Consider the following 22556-nt stretch of genomic DNA (forward strand, 5'->3'; position numbering starts at 1 on the left):
TACAGTCGGGTATTTTAACCTTTTCTTACCCGCTTTTTACCAACTATGGTCGGACATTCACACCTTCTTACAGCGGAACACCTCCGCTCCCTCTTTTGATGGTGTATGTTTGGGCATTCAAACCTTTTCTTACCCGCTTTTTACAAACTATGGTCGGACATTCAAACCATCTTGTAGCCGAACACATCCACTCGTGCATTTGATGATGTATGGTTGGGAATTCGCACCTTTTCTTACCCATTTTTCAGTAATTATGGGTGGACATTCACACCTTCTTGCATATGAACACCTCCTCTCCCGCTTATTATCATGTGCGGTTTGATATTCGAAAATTCTCTTTCATGTTTTCTAGCAATTATTGATGGACATTCAGACCTTCTTGCAGCTGAACACCTCCGCTCCAGCTTTTGATGGTGTATAGTCGGGCTTTCGAGCCTTTTCTTCCCCGGTTTTTACAAATTATGGTTGGACATTCAGACCTTCTTTCAGCCGAAAACCTCCGCTCCCTCTTTTGATCATACATTGTCGGGCATTCGCACCTTTTCTTACCCGCTTTTTACAAACTTTAGTCGGACATTAACACCTTCTTGCAGCTTAACCACCTCCGCTCCCTGTTTTGATCATATATGGTCTGGCAATACTACCTTTTCTTACCCGTTTGTGAGTAATTATGGCTGGACATTCACACCTACTTGTGGCCGAACACCACCTCTCCCGCTTTTGATGATGTATGGACCGGCATTTTTACCTTTTCTAACACATTTTTCAGCAATTATGGTTGGAGATTCACACCTACTCACAGCCGAACACCTCCGCTCCCGCATTTGATGGTGTATATTCGGGCATACGAACCTTTTCTTACCCGCTTTTTACAAACCATGGTCGGACTTTCACACCTTCTTGTAGCTGAACAACTCCGCTCCCTCTTTTGATTGTGTACAGTCGGTTATACAAACCTGTTCTTACCCGCTTTTCACAAACTATGGTCGGACAGTCAAACCTTCTTGTAGCCGAACACATCCACTCCTGCTTTTGATGATGTATGGTTGGGCATTCGCACCTTTTCTTACCCATTTTTCAGTAATTATGGGTGGATATTCACACCTTCTTGCAGCGGATTCGAAAATTTTCTTTCATGTTTTATAGCAATTATTGATGGACATTCATACCTTCTTGAAGCCGAACACTTCCACTCCTGCTTTTGATGATGTATGGTTGGGCATTCGAACCTACTTGTTGCCCGTTTTTCATTAATTATGGGTGGACATTCACACCTTGTCGCAGCCAAACACCTCCGCTCCCTGTTTTGATCATGTATGTTTTGACATTCGCACCTTTTCTCACCTGCTTTTTACTATTGTCGGCCAATCACAGCTTCCTCTCCACCATACTTGTATGGTAGGAAATTCTCACCCACTCTCATCCGAAGACCTCTCCTCCCGCTTTTGTTAATATTTAGTCGGGCATTCGAACCTTTTCTTACCCACTTTTTACAAATTATGGTCGAACATTCACACCTACTTGCAGCTGAATACTTCCGCTCCACCTTTTAGTGATGTATGGTTGGCATTTGCACCTTTTGTTACCCTCTTTTTATACTGATTGCTGAAGATTAAGTTGTTCTTTCTCAAACTACAATTTTTTTTTAATTGTTGAAACTTGATTTGAAGTGGATAAATAAGGAGGACAAACAGTTTTAAGTCACGCTGATAGAAGAAATTAATTTTATAGCAAAATCTGTATTTCGTCATATGTCGAGAGATGCTTATTGCTGAAGAAGTTCTTTCTCATTCTACAAAGTACAACGTTGTTTATCATTGAAACTTGATTAGACATGAATAAATATGAAGGACAAAGCAGTCTTAACTTGGTTTGAGTTAATTAATTCGTTTTATAGGAGAATCCGAATTCGTGCTTATTTTCGGATTCCTGAAGAATGAGTCTGGTTCTTTCTCATAATACAAAGTTTGTTGTTTATTGTTGAAACTTCATCAGAAGTGAAGAAATAAATGAATGCCTATCAACAAATGTGGGATCTAAACTCTACTGCTTCCTCTAAAATAATTTATTTTCTCAATTCAGAAATGTGTGTGTGTAAGTCACAACACCCGTGACACCAAAACGGCTTTCTTTTCTCTCTTTTCTCTACACTCTGCACTATGAGCACAGACACCAAATCAGAAAGGCTTTTTTCTCTCTTTTCTACATTATGGACTGTGGGGACACAAAACCGCTCTCTCTTTTTTTTTTTGATTGTGTGCCAGGGCGTTGTCTCACGTATTAGATTATGCTTAAGATACGAATGGGTTTATCAGTCACATCAGAATCCATACATACTGATCCTCCCGTAATAAAATGGTCGGATCTTATCAAACACACTTTGTTTCTTGTGACAATCAAGTCAGCGAACACCTCCTCTCCCGCTTATGATTATGTGCGGTTTGACATTCGAAAATTTTCTTTCATGTTTTATAGCAATTATTGATGGACATTCATACCTTCTTGAAGCCGAACACATCCACTCCTGCTTTTGATGATGTATGGTTGGGCATTTGAACCTACTTGTTGCCCGTTTTTCATTAATTATGGGTGGACATTCACACCTTGTCGCAGCCAAACACCTCCGCTCCCTGTTTTGATCATGTATGTTTTGACATTCGCACCTTTTCTCACCTGCTTTTTACTATTGTCGGCCAATCACAGCTTCCTCTCCACCATACTTGTATGGTAGGAAATTCCACTCTCATCCGAAGACCTCTCCTCCCGCTTTTGTTAATATTTAGTCGGGCATTCGAACCTTTTCTTACCCACTTTTTACAAATTATGTTCCTACTTGGTCAGCCGAGGAGCAAGGGGGGGGAGCAAGCGTCTCAACCAAGCAAAGCTCACCATGGGTAAGGTGGCTATGCCAACTAGCCTGATGCCCTGCTCCCGCAGTGATGGATAATCGTACTCTGGTTTCTCTTCATAACGTACAAGTCTTTCGCCTTTTACTAAAGATTTCTGTGGAGAGCAGCACTAATGAGTTGTTTCTATTTTTGGCAGGCTTTACCTTTGCGGGTGAAGCCCTTTCTGTCTGTGCAAAAGAAATCTTCTTACTGTGCAGAGTGACTTCTCTGAGTAGAGTCGCCTTACTTGTTGCGACTGTGCCGATGTTCGAAGCTGGAGTGCAAAGTTGTTGCTTGAATGGTGCTTGCTGGAGCGTGCGGGAGTGCAAAGTTATACCATTTAAAAGGGCTGAAGAGTGCTCAGTGCAGCGGGTGGGCGACACTCTGGCCACCTTGAAAACCGAGGTTACATCCACTACCAGGGGCAGCCCAAGTTCTGCCGCAAGTGTGGTGAGCATGGGCACCTGGTTGAGGCTTGTACCAAGGTGTTATGTGGGAAGAGCAGAGAAATTGGGCAAACTTTTGGAGAGTGTCCAAATGGCAGGAAATGTAATCTCTGTGGAGAATTAAATCACCTCTTCAGAGATTGCCCTAAATCTTTTGCAAACAAATTAAAGACGGTAAAGCCACAGTCAAGCCAACAAAGAGAAGGACCAAAGGTGGCAGTTGGTGAACAAAGTGAAGAGGTTGACCCAATAAATTCAAACTTCCCGCCAAAAGCTTGGATTGGAAGTGAGGAGCAAAAAGGGGAGGGGCCTGTAGAGGCCTCACCACTCAGTGTTGAAGTCTGTGAGAATTCACAGGCAGAGGGTGGAGCTACGCTAAATGAGGAGGAAGAGCAGACAGGTGAGTCTAGTGAAGATACTCACCTCCCCGAAGGTCAACAGAAGGTCAATTTGTTGATAGGCATTCATTTATTTCTTCACTTCTGATGAAGTTTCAACAATAAACAACAAACTTTGTATTATGAGAAAGAACCAGAATCATTCTTCAGGAATCCGAAAATAAGCTCTATTTTATGAGTTATGCACGAATTCGGATTCTCCTATAAAACGAATTCCTTAACTCAAACCAAGTTAAGACTGCTTTGTCCTTCATATTTATTCATGTCTAATCAAGTTTCAACGATAAACAACGTTGTACTTTGTAGAATGAGAAAGAACTTCTTCAGCAATAAGCATCTCTCGACATATGACGAAGTACAGATTTTGCTATAAAATGAATTCCTTCTATCAGCCTGACTTAAAACTGTTTGTCCTCCTTATTTATCCACTTCAAATCAAGTTTCAACAAATAAAAAAATGTTGTAGTTTGAGAAAGTACAACTTAATCTTCAGCAATCAGTATAAAAAGAGGTGCAAATGCCAACCATACATACCTAAAAGGTGGTAATCGAGCTGTAGCAGCTTCGGTAAAAGAGTATAAGTTGAAGAGTTTGTGAATAAAGGTGTGCGCACACATAGTGTGCTGTACGAAAATAGGCAGGGAGCAATGCCGGCTGGGGTATATGTTCTTGTATGTTGTCTGACTGTTTGATTTGAATGTGTTGTGTAAGTGTCCTGTTGAATGTTACATGTTTGGGCTTTGACACGCTTCACTGTGGTTGTTAACTGTGTGGTGTGTCCTGAAATGTTATATGTTTGGGCTGTGTGACATGCTTAATGCTTGTCAGTAGCTACCCACTTATTCATATATAGCAACTGACAACATAAGAAGTCCGGACATACTTTGATAGTAGTTGTAGAAGTATCCTTATTGATAATAGATCACTAATTCATAGTGATAGAACAGTAGATGAACAGGTGCTTGCACATGTCTCACGAAAATAAAATGGGTGTATCATTGCTGATGGCAGAGCAATACTGCCAAACTTATGAGTTCTTGTGGCAAACTTGATTCAGTGTCTTGACGTGTATACGCTGTTTCGCTGACTTGATTGTCACAAGAAACAAAGTGTGTTTGATAAGATCCGACCATTTTATTACGGGAGGATCAGTATGTATGGATTCTGATGTGACTGATAAACCCATTCGTATCTTAAGCATAATCTAATACATGAGACAACGCCCTGGCACACGATAAAAAAAAAAAAGAGAGAGAGCGGTTTTGTGTCCCCACAGTCCATAATGTAGAAAAGAGAGAAAAAAGCCTTTCTGATTTGGTGTGTGTGCTCATAGTGCAGAGTGTAGAGAAAAGAAAGCCGTTTTGGTGTCACGGGTGTTGTGACTTACACACACACATTTCTAAATTGAGAAAGGAAATTATTTTAGAGGAAGCACTAGAGTTTAGATCCCACATTTGTTGATAGGCATTCATTTATTTCTTCACTTCTGATGAAGTTTCAACAATAAACAACAAACTTTGTATTATGAGAAAGAACCAGAATCATTCTTCAGGAATCCGAAAATAAGCTCTATTTTATGAGTTATGCACGAATTCGGATTCTCCTATAAAACGAATTCCTTAACTCAAACCAAGTTAAGACTGCTTTGTCCTTCATATTTATTCATGTCTAATCAAGTTTCAACGATAAACAACGTTGTACTTTGTAGAATGAGAAAGAACTTCTTCAGCAATAAGCATCTCTCGACATATGACGAAGTACAGATTTTGCTATAAAATGAATTCCTTCTATCAGCCTGACTTAAAACTGTTTGTCCTCCTTATTTATCCACTTCAAATCAAGTTTCAACAAATAAAAAAATGTTGTAGTTTGAGAAAGTACAACTTAATCTTCAGCAATCAGTATAAAAAGAGGTGCAAATGCCAACCATACATACCTAAAAGGTGGAGCGGAAGTATTCAGCTGCAAGTAGGTGTGAATGTTCGACTATAATTTGTAAAAAGCGGGTAAGAAAAGGTTCGAATGCCCGACTATATATTAACAAAAGCGGGAGGAGAGGTCTTCGGATGAGAGTGGGTGAGAATTTCCAACCATAATCTATAAAATACGGTGAAAAAAAATATGTGAATGCCTCATAGAACACTAAAAGCGGAAGTGTTCGGCTGCAAGAAGGTGTGAATGTCCGACTATATTTGGTGAAAAGCAGGTGAAGCAAGGTCTGAATGCCCAACCTTACATCATCAAAAGCGAGATCAGAGGTGTTTGGCTGCAAGAAGGCCATAGTTTTCCAAAAGCGGGTAAGGTGCGAATGTCCGACTAAATATCAACAAAATTTGGGGCGGAGGTCTTCGGATGCAAGTGGGTGTGAATATTCCACCATACAAGTATGGTGGAGAGGAAGCTGTGAATAGCCGACCATAGTTTGGAAAAAGCGGGTAAGAAAAGGTTTGAATGCCCGAACATACACCATCAAAAGAGGGAGCGGAGGTGTTCCGCTGTACGAAGGTGTGAATGTCCGACCATAGTTGGTAAAAAGCGGGTAAGAAAAGGTTAAAATACCCGACTGTACACAATCAATAGCGGGAGCGGAGTTGTTCGGCTACAAGAAGGTGTGAAAGTCCGACCATGGTTTGTAAAAAGCGGGTAAGAAAAGGTGCGAATGTCCGACAATGTATGATCAAAAGAGAGAGCGGAGGTTTTCGGATACAAGAAGGTTTGAATGTCCCACCATAGTTTGTAAAAAGCGGGTAAGAAAAGGTTCGAATGCCCGACTATACACCATCAAAAGCGGGAGCAGAGGTGTTCCGCTGTAAGACGGTGTGAATGTCCAACCATAGTTGGTAAAAAGCGGGTAAGAAAAGGTTAAAATACCCGACTGTACACAATCAATAGCGGGAGCGGAGTTGTTCGGCTACAAGAAGGTGTGAAAGTCCGACCATGGTTTGTAAAAACCGGGAAGAAAAGGCTCGAAAGCCCGACTATACACCATCAAAAAGAAGGTTTGAATGTCCATCAATAATTGCTTTAAAACAAGAAAGTAAATTTTCGAATATCAAACCGCACATGATCATAAGCGGGAGAGGAGGTGTTCGGCTGCAAGAAGGTGTGAATGTCTACCCATAATTCATGAAAAATGGGTAAAAAAAAGGTGCGAATGCCTAACAATACATTATCAAAAGCAGGTGTGAATGTCAGATCATAATTTGTAAAAAGCTGATGAGAAAGGGTGAGAATGCCCGACTATACACCATCAAATGCGGGAGCGGAGATGTTCGGCTCTGAGTAGGTGTGAATGTCCGACCATAATTGCTGAAGAATGTGTTAGAAAAGGTAAGAATGCTGGACCATACATCATCAAAAGCGGGAGAGGTGGTGTTCGGCTGCAAAAAGGTGTGACTGTTCGACTAAAGTTTGTAAAAAGTGGGTAAGACAAGGTGCGAATGCCTGACAATGTATGATCAAATGCGGGAGCGGAGGTGTTCAGCTGCAAGAAGGTCTACATGTCCATCAATAATTGCTAGAAAACATGAAAGAAACTTTTCGAAAATCAAACCGCACATGATCATAAGTGGGATAGGAGGTGTTCAGCTGCAAGGTGTGAATGTCCACCCATAATTCCTGAAAAATGGGCAAAAAAAAGGTGTGAATGCCCAACCATACATCATCAAAAGCAGGAGTGGAAGTGTTCGGCTACAAGAAGGTGTGAACGTCCAACCAAAATATGTAAAAAGAAGTTAAGAAAAGGTTCGAATATCCAACCAAACATAATCAAAAGCGGGAGCAGAGCTGTTCGACTGCAAGTAGGTGTGAATGTCAGATCATAATTTGCAAAAAGCTGATGAGAAAGGGTGAGAATGCCCGACTATACACCATCAAATGCGGGAGCGGAGTTGTTCGGCTGTGAGTAGGTGTGAATCTCCGACCATAATTGCTGAAAAATGTGTTAGAAAAGGTAAGAATGCCGGTCCATACATCATCAAAAGCGAGAGAGGTTGTGTTCGGCAACGTGGATTCATGCCAGTCACTGTAAGAAGGTACCAGAACCAGTAGATGACTTCCACCCTGACATACATCAGCCTAACCAACACGCCCGGAAGGACAAAGATAAGAGTCAGCAGTAAAAGCTGTACTCCACCGGTGTGTTAAGTGCTAGTAACCTCTGACACCGAAGATTGAAACATCCTTACTGAGACCTGCGATGAAGATGATCATACACATGCTGTGAACCATGGAAGAAACTGTTTGTTGTTTGTATTTTCTTATTTGTAACCAGCATGTGCACATTGTATCTTGATTTCACAGGAAGCAATAATACAGGGCTGCTGTATTTTTCCCTGTGTGAAAGGCCTCATTGTATGTATCTCACCAAATGATTCAAATGACTCAAAGAACTTTTTTGCTTTCAAAATTTTTCCTCTAGTGACGCTGACTTAGAGAGGCATGAAGATAATCATATTTAATTGTTCATGTTTTGATTGTTTATCATTGGACCCTTTATCACTATGATGCCTGCATTTTAAACTCACGTTGTGTGCAAATGCAGGCTGATGTTTTACAGATAAAGTTATTATTTTCCTTGTTTCTTTTGAGTTGATTAATATAATGGTATTATTATAATCAAAAGGGAGGAATGTAATGGAAAATAATTCTTATATGCATTGTATTGAGTGTTACTGTGTATAACCTGCAAATGACTGAGCTGCAAGGTACCACCCTGCCCTGTTTTCTTAAATTCCTCTTTACAATGGTGGGCTTGTTAATATGAGATAGCTGCACTTTAGGGGGGACAGGGTTAGGCTGGTATTTACGAGTGTGTCTGGGTAACCTCAACTAATGGTTGGGGAGGAAAGTTAGAAGAACAATCAACTATACCCAAAAACAGATGACGTGATGAGTGGGCAATATAACTGTGTGTTTTTGCTTCAGTGGTCAGAGCAACTCTGTATTCTGTACTGTGTTGTTCTCTCTTGCAAGATATTATTATTAAAGCCTCTTATCTCCTCAAAAGAAAATAACTGACTCCCCAAGTGCAAGTGTCAGGACAAATGATCAAACTTCTCCAAGCTTCAGTCTGCAGAGAGGTACAAGACAGGGTTGCCCACTTTCGCCCTCACTTTTTGCTATTTTCATCGAACCTTTAGCAGCTGCTATCAGACAAGATAGAAATATTAAAGGCATCCAACCCCAAAATATTGAGCATAAAATAAGTCTTTATGCTGATGATGTATTACTTTTCCTTCAGAACTCACAGACGTCTCTCACTCACACGATCACACTCATAAATAAATTCTCAGCACTTTCTGACTACTTGTGTGTAATTGGTCTAAGACCACAGTTCTGCCCATTAACTATAGGGACCAGAATATACCTGCGATCACTTTACAGTCAGGAAATATTAGATATTTAGGCATAAACATTTCCTCCAGGCTCTCAGAGCTAACAAAGCTAAATTATGTGCAATTATTAAAGACAGTAGAGGACGATCTCTCTCGTTTGAAGTCCTTACCTATATCACTTATGGGGAGAGTTACAACCATTAAAATGATGATACTACCAAAAGGTAACTATTTGTTCTCAATGATCCCCATAAAACCATCTGCTACTTGGTTTAAGTCACTAGGTTCATGCATCTCCAAATTTCTGTGGAAAAACAAACCACCACGTATTAGTTTAAAAACCTTACAGAAGACCAAGGACAGTGGTGGATTAGATTTACCTAATTTTCAGCACTATTCATAAAGTTAGTGTTAGTGTATCTGGTCTCCCTCTCGGATAGTTTCTGGCTGATGTAAAGCACTGGGCGGTCAACGCCCCGCACCTGCTGGGAAAGAACAGCCCCCGACCCCCTTCCCGATGCATCAGTCTGCAGGACAAATGGGAGAGAGGAGTTAGGTGTGTGGAGAAGAGGCTCCCCACAGAGGGTCTGCTTTACCCTCTCAAGTGACACCTGGCACTGCTTCGTCCACCGGACCGGATCAGAGGCACCTTTTCGCGAAGTTGGGAATAAATCGCCGGTAATATCCGGCCAGCCCCAAAAACCGCCTCACCTCTTTCTTGATCTTAGGTTTTGGGCAGGCTGCAATCGCTGCTGTCTTGTCTACCTGTGGACGCACCTGTCCGCCGCCCAAGTGGTACCCCAGATACCGTACCTCCCTCCATCCAACTGCACACTTCTTTGGGTTGGCCGTGAGCCCCGCCTGCCGCAGTGACTCCAGCACTGCCGCCATCTGCTGAACATGCTCCGCCTAGCTGTTGCTATGGATGATGACGTCATCCAGGTAAGCGGCAGCATACGCAGGAACTTACATCATGAAAAGCGAGATCAGAGGTGTTTGGCTGAGAGAAGGCCACAGTTTGCGATGCAATAATTAAAGGCCTCATGCCAGATGTCGCCACTGAAGTAAAGAACATTTACGTGGGATGGTGTGAGGGTCCTCGTTTGGCTGACGTTCGCCGATATGCTCGCCATGCTCATAACCAAGTTGAGACGCGTAAGACAACCAAAAGGGACAAGTGTGAAAAGGAGCTGCATTTGGCAGCCATGACCATGTATTCCGCAGTGTGTGTAAACAGAGGACGAGGCCGAAGTCGAAGACGTGGACGTGTGGGAGTGGAGGTCGAAATGGGCCACGCCAGAGCTATGATCCGAATATTTGTTTTTACTGTGGCCAGACTGGACAGCTGAAAAGTGATGAAATTGGGCAAAAGGCTGACTGAGGGTGGGAGGCAGGTTCTGGACGTCACGCGGCAGCGGAGCCTCCACTAATGGGTGATAGCACAAACACACTCACACATTTTTCCTGCTCTGTGTAGTGAAGAAACGCTTGCCGACTGTGATTCACGTAGTAAAGTTTTGCATGCTATTTCCGTCCTAGAGCAAAGATATTTCTCTCAGAATATAGGAAATTATGTTCATCAGTAGTGACGTCAGGGGAGTTTGATTGTCCTCCAAAGTTAAGTGGAAACCACGTTTACTGTATGTCTGCATCAGGCCAGGTTGTGAAGGAGAAAATGACAATGCCCATTGCGTGTTGTCACTCCCGATGAGCTCTCCTTCAAACACTCATTTTTGTTATCAGAGTTGTGTCCCATTAACCTGATGGGCTGTGATCTCATGTGTAAATTAGGCATTATTTTAACTTCTACACCAGAGGGTGTTAAGGTTATGTTACAGCCTGACAAAGTTTTCACAGCAGTGCAGTTTGATTCATCGGCACTTACATATGCTTATGAGTGGAAACTTCCCAGCTCTCCTTTTTCACAACAACACCTCCTCTCCCGCTTATGATCATGTGCGGTTTGATATTCGAAAATTTACTTTCTTGTTGTAAAGCAATTATTGATGGACATTCAAACCTTCTTTTTGATGGTGTATAGTCGGGCTTTCGAGCCTTTTCTTCCCGGTTTTTACAAACCATGGTCGGACTTTCACACCTTCTTGTAGCCGAACAACTCCGCTCCCGCTATTGATTGTGTACAGTCGGGTATTTTAACCTTTTCTTACCCGCTTTTTACCAACTATGGTCGGACATTCACACCGTCTTACAGCGGAACACCTCTGCTCCCGCTTTTGATGGTGTATGTTCGGGCATTCAAACCTTTTCTTACCCGCTTTTTCCAAACTATGGTCGGCTATTCACAGCTTCCTCTCCACCATACTTGTATGGTGGAATATTCACACCCACTTGCATCCGAAGACCTCCGCCCCAAATTTTATTGATATTTAGTCGGACATTCACACCTTACCCGCTTTTGGAAAACTATGGCCTTCTTGCAGCCAAACACCTCTGATCTCGCTTTTGATGATGTAAGGTTTTTACAAACTATGCTCGGACATTCAAACCTTCTTGTAGCCGAACACATCCACTCCTGCTTTTGTTGATGTATGGTTGGGCATTCAAACCTACTTGTTGCCCGCTTTTCATTAATTATGGGTGGACATTCACACCTTGTCGCAGCCAAACACCTCCGCTCCCTGTTTTGATCATGTATGGTTGGACATTCGCACCTTTTCTCACCCGCTTTTTGCAAACTATGGTCGGCCATTCACAGCTTCCTCTCCACCATACTTGTATGGTGGGATATTCACACCTACTTGCATCCGAAGACCTCCGCCCCCACTTTTGTTGATATTTAGTCGGTCATTCACACCTTACCCGTTTTCTTGCCGCCAAACACCTCTGATCTCGCTTTTGATGATGTAAGATTGGGCATTCAGACCTTGCTTCACCTGCTTTTCACCAAATATAGTCGGACATTCACACCTTCTTGCAGCCGAACACTTCCGCTCCACCTTTTAGTTTTCTATGGGGCATTCACACCTTTTTTTACACCGCATTTTATAAAAACACCACAGGAACACCGTATTGAGGCTTTGTTCTGACCGCTCATTCGGTGTCGCGTTTCTTTCAAGCAATTCTCCTGGTTAGCCCGCACTCGGCTCGCTCCCAGAGCCGTGTTAAAGTCTTCTTCGCATTCACTCTCTTTTATCAGCAGATTAAAAGAAAGTTTCATCTTAGGCTCCCTGAAACTTCCATCCTGCACCGCTGTTTGCTTTTTCACAAGAGCAGAGGAGAGCGCACCGTTCCCAGCGGCAATGCAGTACCGGGTCGATGCTTGGAGTGAACGGAGCAAGCTCCTTTTTCAACTCCTATTGATAAAAATCCATTTAATATGTAGTCTCGCATAGAGGACATATCAGACATTAAACTGATAAGAACAGATACTACACTTGATCTTAGCCAAAAGGCAGAGAAGCGATAACTGTCCACTGGTTCACGTCCGAGGGCCCTTCCTGGCACAATGCGCACTTGTAGCGGTGTTCTTTTTATGGCCATAGTGTCACTTTGCACCTCCGCCCACCCGCTGCACTGAGCACTCTTCAGCCCTTTTAAATGGTATAACTTTACACTACCACACGCTCCAGCGAGCACCATTCAAGCAACAACTTTGCACTCCAGCTTCGAACATCGGCACAGTCGCAACAAGTAAGGCGACTCTACTCAGAGAAGTCACTCTGCACAGTAACAAGATTTCTTTTGCACAGACAGAAAGGGCTTCATCCGCAAAGGTAAAGCCTGCCAAAAATAGAAACAACTCATTAGTGCTGCTCAACGTTGTACTTTGCAGTAAAAGAAAGAGCAAATCTAAAGTTTCAGGAATCCGAGAATAAGCTTACTTTCATGAGTTCTTCACGATTTCGGATTTTGCTATAAAATGCTATAAAATGAATTCCTTTTATTTTGCTATAAAATGAATTCCTTTTATAGGCAGCTGATCGGAGTTGTGGCCGTAAGGTGGTCGGTGCCTGTCGTGGCGGCAACCCTCGAACCTGCTGGTGGACACCAGTGGTGAGGGAAGCCGTCAAGCTGAAGAAGGAGTCCTATCGGGCCTTTTTGGCCAGTGGGACCCTGGAAGCAGCTTATAGGTACCGACAGGCCAGACGGGCTGCGGCTTCGGCGGTTGCTGAGGCAAAAACTCGGGCCTGGGAGGAGTTCGGTGAGACCATGGAGAACGATTTCCGGACGGCCTCGAAGAGATTCTGGTCCACCATCCGGCGTCTCAGGGGGGGGAAGCGGCTCACAGTCAACACTGTTTACAGTGGGGACGGGACTTTGCTGACCTCAACTAGGGATGTTGTGAGTCGGTGGGGGGAGTACTTCGAGGAACTCCTCAATCCTACCAACACGTGCTCGGAAGAGGCAGAGTCGGAGAGCTCGGAGACGGGGCCTCCCATTTCTGGGGCTGAGGTTGCCGAGGTGGTCAAAAAGCTCCTCGGTGGCAAGGCCCCGGGGGTGGATGAGGTCCGTCCTGAGTTTCTCAAGGCTCTGGATGTTGTAGGGCTGTCTTGGCTGACACGCCTCTGCAGCATCGCGTGGACATCGGGGACAGTGCCTCTGGACTGGCAGATTGGGGTGGTGGTCCCCCTCTTTAAAAAGGGGGACCGGAGGGTGTGTTCCAACTATAGGGGTATCACACTCCTCAGCCTCCCTGGTAAGGTCTATTCGGGGGTATTGGAGAGGAGGATCCGTCGGATAATCGAGCCTCGGATTCAGGAGATGCAGTGTGGCTTTCGTCCTGGCCGTGGAACAGTGGACCAGCTCTATACCCTCGGCAGGATCCTGGAGGGTGCATGGGAGTTCGCCCAACCAGTCTACATGTGTTTTGTGGACTTGGAGAAAGCGTTCGACCGTGTCCCTCGTGGAGTCCTGTGGGGGGTGCTCCGGGAATATGGAGTGCCGGACCCCTTGATAGGGTCCGTTCGGTCTCTGTATGACCGGTGCCAGAGTTTGGTCCACATTGCCGGCAGTAAGTCGGATACGTTTCCGGTGAGAGTTGGACTCCGTCAGGGCTGCCCTTTGTCACCGATTCTGTTCCTAACTTTTATGGACAGAATTTCTAGGCGCAGCCAGGGCGTTGAGGGTGTCCGATTTGGCGACCTCAGAATCGTGTCTCTGCTTTTTGCAGATGATGTGGTTCTGTTAGCGTCGTCAGGCCGTGACCTTCAGCTCTCACTGGAGCGATTCGCAGCCGAGTGTGAAGCGGCTGGGATGAGAATCAGCACCTCCAAATCCGAGACTATGGTTCTCAGCCGGAAAAGGGTGGAATGCTCTCTCCGGGTCGGGAATGAGATCCTTCCCCAAGTGGAGGAGTTCAAGTATCTCGGGGTCTTGTTCACGAGTGAGGGACGAATGGAGCGGGAGATTGACGGGCGGATCGGTGCGGCGTCTGCAGTGTTGCGGGCTCTGCGCCGACCCGTCGTTGTGAAGAGGGAGCTGAGCCAGAAGGCGAAGCTCTCTACTTACTGGTCAATCTACGTTCCCATCCTCACCTATGGTCACGAGTTGTGGGTAGTGACCGAAAGAACAAGATCGCGAATACAAGCGGCCGAAATGGGTTTCCTCCGCAGGGTGTCTGGGCTCTCCCTTAGAGATAGGGTGAGAAGCTCAGTCATCCGGGAGGGGCTCGGAGTAGAACCGCTGCTCCTCCGCATTGAGAGGAGTCAGATGAGGTGGCTCGGGCATCTGGTTAGGATGCCCCCTGGGCGCCTCCCTGGGGAGGTGTTCCGGGCACGTCCCACTGGGAGGAGACCCCGGGGAAGACCCAGGACACGCTGGAGAGACTATGTCTCTCGGCTGGCCTGGGAACGCCTCGGGGTCCCCCCGGAAGAGCTGGAGGAAGTGGCCGGGGACAGAGACGTCTGGGTTTCTCTGCTCAAGCTGCTGCCCCCGCGACCCGACCCCCGGATAAGCGGCAGATGATGGATGGATGGATGAATTCCTTCACTCAAACTAAATTAAAACTGCTAAACCGCTAATCTGTTACATACAAGGCAGATGTCAAATTCACCGAAATAGGATCTAAGGGTTTTTGGCCAATCGAGCTGTAGCAGCTTCGGTAAAAGAGTATAAGTTGAAGAGTTTGTGAATAAAGGTGTGCGCACACATAGTGAGTTGTAGGAAAATAGGCAGGGAGCAATGCCGGCTGGGGTATATGTTCTTGTATGTTGTCTGACTGTTTGATTTGAATGTGTTGTGTAAGTGTCCTGTTGAATGTTACATGTTTGGGCTTTGACACGCTTCACTGTGGTTGTTAACTGTGTGGTGTGTCCTGAAATGTTATATGTTTGGGCTGTGTGACATGCTTAATGCTTTTCAGTAGCAACCCACTTATTCATATATAGCAACTGACAACATAAGAAGTCCGGACATACTTTGATAGTAGTTGTAGAAGTATTCTTATTGATAATAGATAAACTAATTCATAGTGATAGAACAGTAGATGAACAGGTGCCTGCACATGTCTCATGAAAATAAAATGGGTGTATGATTGCTGACGGCAGAGCAATACTGCCAAACTTATGAGTTCTTGTGGCAAACTTGATTCAGTGTCTTGACGTGTATACGCTGTTTCGCTGACTTGTCACAAGAAACAAAGTGTGTTTGATAAGATCCGACCATTTTATTACGGGAGGATCAGTATGTATGGATTCTGATGTGACTGATAAACCCATTCGTATCTTAAGCATAATCTAATACATGAGACAACGCCCTGGCACACAATCAAAAAAAAAAAAAGAGAGAGAGCGGTTTTGTGTCCCCACAGTCCATAATGTAGAAAAGAGAGAAAAAAGCCTTTCTGATTTGGTGTGTGTGCTCACAGTGCAGAGTGTAGAGAAAAGAGAAAAGAAAGCCATTTTGGTGTCACGGGTGTTGTGACTTACACACACACATTTCTGAATTGAGAAAGGAAATTATTTTAGAGAAAGCACTAGAGTTTAGATCCCATATTTGTTGATAGGCATTCATTTAATTTTTCTTTTAATCAGTTTTAAAGTGAATACTAACTGAGAAATGAAAAAGGTGAAGAGTTTAGAAGCTTGGTTCAAGAGCAAAACTTGGTTTATGATCAGCTGAGTCTCTAAACAGAACAGCAAAGGGCTTCATCGAACATTTAAAAAGATTCAGATTGTTAGAATATCCAGAATTTATAGGAATGGTGGTGATTACTCTTATTTTCTAGAATGGAAATAACTGCACCATGTCTGTTTTATGAATTTAAGGGGCTAAAAAGTTTTGTTCTCGTTTTTCTATGATTAACCGAATGTATGTGAGAGTCCAAACAGACAGAAGGGTTACGGCCGAGCGCTGGACCTTCCAAAAAAGATGAGACAGGCTGGACCTGTGCCATACTACTTAAGACCGGCATGTGGATAACAGGTTCTTTAAACTCTCACACACACAAACTCACACACGTTCGCACACATACACCCATACACACACACATTCTTGAACTTGCTGCAAGATTAAACATTTGCATTGACTGACTCCAGCAACTCTGAGTCTCATTGAGAGACTTTTCTCAACAATTGGGTCCTCAAACCAGATCTCAACGTTTTTTCCGCTTTCCAGGGTCGGAGCTGAAACCGTGCACGGGGGAGTCCAGTACTCCTAATGAAAGACCCCCTGCTGAATTGCGGTAATTAGGGGCCAGTGTCCACTGAAAGGGGGAAACAGGGACGAGATCGTACTTTTGAATCAATGGCCAGAAGCCATTGGCAGTGCAGGCATCAACAATAATGGTGTTATTTCACCCATTAACACTTAAGGTACCTCATGCAGTGGCTGTGATATGGTTACTTAACAAAATATCTTTACCAGACATCTCTCCTACATAACAGTTCTTCTTTCACAGCCACACCTTGTTGTCGAGAGATGTGCTACACTTAATCCATCCACACTGCTACCTACCCCACAGATGGAAAGCCTCATGATTGCATGTCAGAAATAACCATCAGTGTTTTACCCAGGCCAGACTTAACTGATATACGTTATGAAAATGCAGAAATAACTATATTTATTCAACAGGTCAAGCAAAAAACCCTGATGGCACAAATGCTACAGGATTTGCAGTAGTAACAGAAACTGAAGTTTTCTTAAAACAACCACTACCAAAAAATTACTCTGTTCAAGCAGTCGAATTGGTAGCTTTAACTGAAGCTTGTAAATTAAATAACAAAAAGGTTGTTAACGTTTACACTGACAGTCAGTATGCCTTCTCAACTGTACATGTGTTAACACAGCATTGGAAAAACAGGTATGTTGACATCCACAGCTAAATGTATAAACTACAAATATTTTAGCATTATTAGATGTTATTCAATTGCCATCTACAATAGACTCGTATGAATGACCGGAAGGAAAACCATACTGCCAAAGAATTTGTTTAAATATGCTGCAGTATTGAGCCACGGACCATGTCATGTCTCAACAGGAGGGATGGAAGCAATAATGAACAAGGTTTTTACAGCATATGGTTTTACTTATTATTGAATTTTTTTTTTTAGAATAAATAAATGAATAAAGTTTTGTCTAGCAGGTCAAATATGTGCAAAATACATTCCACAGGGCAATCTAAGACCAAAACGAAGATAATTCCCTAAGCCAGTGTATCTTTTTCAACATATTTGTTTGGATTTCATTATTTCATTATTGTGTAGATTTCATTGAACTAAATTAATGTTAAGGGAAACGATTCTGCTCAGTGACAACAGATGTTTTTACCAAATGGTCTGAAATATTTCCATGTGCACAAGCAGATGCACTCTCAGTAGCAAAATCACGCGTAAAATAACTCATTTCTAGATTTGAAATTCCTGAAAAGATCTTCAGTGATAATTTGACACACTTTGTAAGCTATGTCATCTCACTGATGGCAAAGAACTTAAAATAGATCTTAGAAACCACTGTGATATAGAAGGTTTCGCTAACACATTGGAATTGTTTTACTATTTACATATGCATGTGCAGTGAAGAATTGCTTGCTGCTGATAAATGCAAAGAAGAACAGCTTACACATAGATGCTCACATATAGGCTGCTGAATGCAATGAAGACCTGCTTATCCAGTAAAGTTCAATGTCAATGTGTAATATTCAATTAGGATTTGCAAAACAGTGAAGTTAAACAATGAATGGGTCCATAGTCGGTATGAGAAGACTACAGGAATATTTACCTGGGTGTACGTTCAAACAGAGATGAGAAAATTGCGATAAATTATTGTTTGTTTGTTTGTTAGTATGTATATGAATGTTATGTGTATAAACTGGGTTGAGTTGTAGTTACTCAGTAGTGTCTCAGTGAAACAACCGACGGGGGAAGCCTTGCGGTGACAACAAAAGCAGTGTTTTACTGATCAGTCAAGTTGCTCCAGTGTACTCCATACAAACTGGTTGGCTACTGAAGGGATAGAAAATGGGGAATACTTGTTTTAAAGCAAACAAGAAAAATACATGTTTTAACGGGACCCAGACAATATTATATAGATGTCGCCACTGAAGTAAAGAACATTTACGTGGGATGGTGTGAGGGTCCTCGTTTGGCTGACGTTCGCCGATATACTCGCCATGCTCAGAACCAAGTTGAGACGCGTAAGACAACCAAAAGGGACAAGTGTGAAAAGGAGCTGCATTTGGCATCCATGACCATGTATTACGCAGTTGGTGTAAACAGAGGACGAGGCCGAAGTCGAAGACGTGGACGTGTGGGAGAGGAGGTCGAAATGGGCCACGCCAGAGCTATGATCCGAATATTTGTTTTTACTGTGGCCAGACTGGACACTGGAAGAAGGACTGTCCACAGCTAAAAAGTGATGAAATTGGGCAAAAGGCTGACTGAGGGTGGGAGGCAGGTTCTGGACGTCACGCGGCAGCGGAGCCTCCACTAATGGGTGATAGCACAAACACACTCACACATTTTTCCTGCTCTGTGTAGTGAAGCAACGCTTGCCGACTGTGATTCACGTAGTAAAGTTTTGCATGCTATTTCCGTCCTAGAGCAAAGATATTTCTCTCAGAATATAGGAACTTATGTTCATCAGTAGTGACGTCAGGGGAGTTTGATTGTCCTCCAAAGTTAAGTGGAAACCACGTTTGCTGTATGTCTGCATCAGGCCAGGTTGTGAAGGAGAAAATGACAATGCCCATTGCGTGTTGTCACTCCCGATGAGCTCTCCTTCAAACACTCATTTTTGTTATCAGAGTTGTGTCCCATTAACCTGATGGGCTGTGATCTCATGTGTAAATTAGGCATTATTTTAACTTCTACACCAGAGGGTGTTAAGGTTATGTTACAGCCTGACAAAGTTTTCACAGCAGTGCAGTTTGATTCATCGGCACTTACATATGCTTATGAGTGGAAACTTCCCAGCTCTCCTTTTTCACAACAACTAGTGGAAGAAGCAAAAGCGTTAGTTTCACCCCTTTCTGATTTCATGCAACCTACTGATTTGCACTGCACATCACACATTTCTTTGGGGCCTGACAATGACTATGAGAAGAAGTGAAAAAATATGTGCGCCTACTTTATTGGCTGTGTCGCTCACTCCAGAGCACTTCGATTTTTTTAATGTTTGTGGTACTCGCCCTCACATTTCCTTGGCCAAACGTACACACTGGCAGTGACAAGGTGTGGGAGAGTTTGTTGCTACATGTCAGAAAGAAATGGAGTGGACTGTTTCACCTGCTGATCCAAATTTGATGTTTTCTGAACGATTGTCAGCATACAAAAAAACATTTTTGAGTACAATGCATTGTCAAAGAACTGTGGACTTAATTCCTACCACAGAATCACATTTTGAAGCATGTTTTTTATCTGAAACAGATTTGTCTTCGATACCCATGTTGGCTGAAGTGCCCAATGATCTTTGGGCTAAGAGCAAATATGATGTGGGGTTGATAAAAGGCTGTGAACCAGTAATTGTCACCCCTAAATCAGACTTTTGTCCATGTAAAAAACAATACCCTTTTAAGCCTGAAGCAATTAAAGGGATTAAACCTGTTTTTCAATCTTTTCAGAAAACAGGCGTTATTGTTCCTTTTGAAAATTCACCTGTGCTTACTCCATTGTTTCCTGTTAAAAAGATTAAAGATGCTGGCCAGCCAGATGAATGGCGTTTTGTACAGGACCTCCAAGCGGTGAATGCTGCAGTTCAGCCACATGCTCCTACTGTGCCCAACCCACACACTATTTTGTCTCAAATTACATCAGATGCACAGTTTTTCTCAGTGGTTGACTTGTCGCCAGTGCACCCTGATAGCCCATTTTGGTTTGCTTTTTAGTTTGAAGGGAGATCTTGGACTTTTACCTGGTTATGCCAGGGGTACTGTGAAAGTCCCACTATTTACAATGCTGCCCTCAAAGCTAGTCTGGATTAACTTCAATCAACCACAGGCTCTGCTCTTTTGCAGTATGTGGATGACATCCTTTTATGTAGTCCATCTAAACAACAGTGTGAAAAAGACCAAATGACTCAAATAACTTTCTTGCTTTCAAAATCTTTCCTCTAGTGACGCTGACTTAGAGAGGGATGAAGATAATCATGTTTAATTGTTCATGTTTTGATTGTTTATCATTGGACCCTTTATTACTATGATGCCTGCATTTTAAACTCACGTTGTGTGCAAATGCAGGCTGATGTTTTACAGATAAAGTTATTATTTTCCTTGTTTCTTTTGGGTTGATTAATATAATGGTATTATTATAATCAAAAGGGAGGAATGTAATGGAAAATAATTCTTATATGCATTGTATTGAGTGTTACTGTGTATAACCTGCAAATGACCGAGCTGCAAGGTACCACCCTGCCCTGTTTTCTTAAATTCCTCTTTACAATGGTGGGCTTGTTATAATGAGATAGCTGCACTTTAGGGGGGACAGGGTTAGGCTGGTATTTACGAGTGTGTCTGGGTAACCTCAACTGATGGTTGGGGAGGAAAGTTAGAAGAACAATCAATTATACCCAAAAACAGATGACGTGATGAGCGGGCAATATAACTGTGTGTTTTTGCTTCAGTGGTCAGAGCAACTCTGTATTCTGTACTGTGTTGTTCTCTCTTGCAAGATATTATTATTAAAGTCTCTTATCTCCTCACAAGAAAATAACTGACTCCCCAAATGCAAGTGTCAGGACAAATGATCAAACTTCTCCAAGCTTCAGTCTGCAGAGAAGTACAAGACAGGGTTGCTCACTTTCTCCCTCACTTTTTGCTATTTTCATCAAACCTTTAGCAGCTGCTATCAGACAAGATAGAAATATTAAAGACATCCAACCCCAAAATATTGAGCATAAAATAAGTCTTTATGCTGATGATGTATTACTTTTCCTTCAGAACTCACAGACGTCTCTCACTCACACGATCACACTCATAAATAAATTCTCAGCACTTTCTGACTACTCTATCAATTGGTCTAAGACCACAGTTCTGCCCATTAACTGTAGGGTCCAGAATATACCTGCGATCACTTTACAGTCAGGAAATATTAGATATTTAGGCATAAACATTTCCTCCAGGCTCTCAGAGCTAACAAAGCTAATTTATGTGCAATTATTAAAGACAGTAGAGGACAATCTCTCTCGTTGGAAGTCCTTACCTATATCACTTATGGGGAGAGTTACAACCATTAAAATGATGATACTACCAAAAGTTAACTATTTGTTCTCAATGATCCCCATAAAACCAACCTGCTACTTGGTTTAAGTCACTAGATTCATGCATCTCCAAATTTCTGTGGAAAAACAAACCACCACGTATTAGTTTAAAAACCCTACAGAAGACCAAGGACAGTGGTGGATTAGATTTACCTAATTTTCAGCACTATTCCTTAGCCAATAGGTTACGGTATATATAAAAATGTTTTAAACCTAGCCCAATAGATGAACATGGATAAATATAGAACAAGCATTGTGTGATAATCTGGAAATCTCTGACCTGCCACTTATTAGTCAAAACGTAAAAAATCACAAATGTTTCAAAAGCATTAACATCAGCACCTCTCTGACAGCCTGGTGGGAATTTCTTAAAATAACAAAGTCTTCACTTGTCCCGTGTAAGCTTACACCCATCTGGAACAATCCTGACATCCTGCAAAACAAAAAAATGCTAAACTTTACTCTCTGGAAGATCAAAGGAATCAAATATCTGGAACATATAATCCAAAATGGACATTTTATTTCATTTGATGAGCTCATATCACAACATGAGATAGGCAGCAATAAATTCCTAGAATATCAACAACTTAAGTCAATAATAACAAAGAAATATATCCTCCACCAACCAGACTTACAACTCCCGATTAGGGTAGCAGAATTTCTAAGCATCTGCACCCCAAAACTACTATCAAAAATATATAAATTATTGTCTAAGATAGATGACACAATGTCTCTACCATCCTCAAAATGGGAGGCAGATTTATCCATCAGTTCTAGTCATAGCTTCTGGCCACAAATATGTTTGAACACCTTCAGAATGACTCAAAATCCTAATTT

General features: G+C 42.7%; 2 non-coding genes across 2 annotated transcripts; one reads left to right on the forward strand and one right to left on the reverse strand.

Annotated features, from left to right (window-relative positions):
* The first annotated feature begins 2949 nt into the window (after positions 1-2949).
* LOC140276349 (U5 spliceosomal RNA) lies at positions 2950-3063 on the forward strand. The gene has a single exon (XR_011908950.1). It is a non-coding gene; the product is annotated as a U5 spliceosomal RNA (small nuclear RNA).
* Positions 3064-12303: 9240 nt separating this feature from the next.
* On the reverse strand, positions 12304-12493 carry LOC140275935 (U2 spliceosomal RNA). Its single transcript, XR_011908635.1, has one exon. It is a non-coding gene; the product is annotated as a U2 spliceosomal RNA (small nuclear RNA).
* Between the last annotated feature and the right edge of the window lie 10063 nt (positions 12494-22556).

Source organism: Leuresthes tenuis, unplaced genomic scaffold (assembly GCF_036924035.1).
Source record: "Leuresthes tenuis unplaced genomic scaffold, fLeuTen1.0.hap1 SCAF_18, whole genome shotgun sequence".
In the NCBI taxonomy this organism is placed as follows: domain Eukaryota; kingdom Metazoa; phylum Chordata; class Actinopteri; order Atheriniformes; family Atherinopsidae; genus Leuresthes; species Leuresthes tenuis.